Source organism: Choloepus didactylus, chromosome X (assembly GCF_015220235.1).
Source record: "Choloepus didactylus isolate mChoDid1 chromosome X, mChoDid1.pri, whole genome shotgun sequence".
In the NCBI taxonomy this organism is placed as follows: Eukaryota; Metazoa; Chordata; class Mammalia; order Pilosa; family Megalonychidae; genus Choloepus; species Choloepus didactylus.
The window spans coordinates 153,103,829-153,105,243 of NC_051334.1; the positions used below are offsets into that span (position 1 = coordinate 153,103,829).

Below are 1,415 nucleotides of genomic sequence, written 5' to 3' on the forward strand. Positions count from 1 at the left end.
ACCCCAATATACCTTGTGATTTGGATGTGGTCAGTGCCAATATTGGCTTTGGGTGGGTGTGTGGCAAAGGCAACAAACTAAATGTGTACCTATTAGATGCTGGTCCCAATTATAGAAGGGCACAGAACTTAGATATGGCCCTTTAAAAGAGCAATTGTGGAAGGCAGCTGAGGAGGAGAGAGTGACCCAAGTGGGTCTGGCCTGGCGTGCACTCTGCACCTCAGGGATGTTATTGTGCATGGAATGGCTGCTTTTGGAAGAATATTGCCCAGAAGAAAAGATGTTTGGTTTTCATAAGCCAAAGACGTAGTGAAATATAGAGGGCTGCTGTATTTGCAGGGCTAAGTCATCCAGTTCTTGATTCACTGACAGTAAACACTTTTAAAAGGGCTTCCAGAGCTATTTTGGGTTACATGAGACTCATTCAGGAGCTATCTGCAATGCCTGTGTCTTGCTTGTGAAAAGATGGAAGAAAATAGCCAGCAGGATAAACGAAAAAAAAAAAAAAAAAAACTGGAATCATGTGGTAGATGCAAGGGCAGGACCCAGTCTAAAGACTACATTGAAACCAAAGAAAGTGAAAACTCTGTCTGGAAACAACCAGATCAGAAAGCTGCAGACAGAATTTAAATGCCACAATTATGATGCTCACAGTACCCCCTCATGTGCCTCCCCAGCCCAATCTCCTTGTTACAGTAACCAGTCAGATGATGTCTTAGATACCAAGATGGCTTCTGGCTCTAATAGAACACCAGTCTTTTCCTTTTTACATCTCACATATTGGAAAAGACTGAAAATATATTGCGGGATTATCTGTAAGAGCCGTTTTGGGGAAGTCCTCATTGACACGCATCTATTCAAGCCTTGTTGCAGCAATAAGAAAACAACTGCTGAGAAGCCAGAGGAGCAGGGCCAGAGCCTCTACCAATCTCCACTCAGGAGTGGTGACTGAGATTTATGTAGAAGGGGAACAAAAAAATTTTTTTTGAAAGACAACAAAGTGACCCTCCTATTTTTAACTTGGATACTTGCTGTACTGCCAAAAGACAATTTTTAGAATGGTTTTGAATGGGTTATTTTCCCCCCATTTTCACAAACTCTGAAGCCAGTTTCTAGCTTACTAAAAGAAAGAGAAGTGTATACTATATTTAAGATGCTGAGTATTTCATAGGAAAGCTGAATGCTGCTGTAAATTGCAGTTTATATCTTTTTTTAAAATCCCCTTCTCATGAATGAAATTAGGGGAATTTCAGGGGACAGAGATGGGATTTGCTGTATGATAAACCATATTTAGTTTTAGTCTTTTCTATATTGAGAAGTAGTGGTTGGGGCATTTTTTTAAGATGGCTGGCTACACTTGTTTTCCCTCATGATAGTAAATTTGTCATAATTTAATAATATAGACTTGCCCCTAA

The 1,415-nt window shown here is 40.1% G+C and overlaps 1 pseudogene; it reads left to right on the forward strand.

Moving 5' to 3' along the window:
- Nucleotides 1–268: 268 nt before the first annotated feature.
- Nucleotides 269–948, forward strand: LOC119523784 (annotated as a pseudogene).
- Nucleotides 949–1,415: the final 467 nt, after the last annotated feature.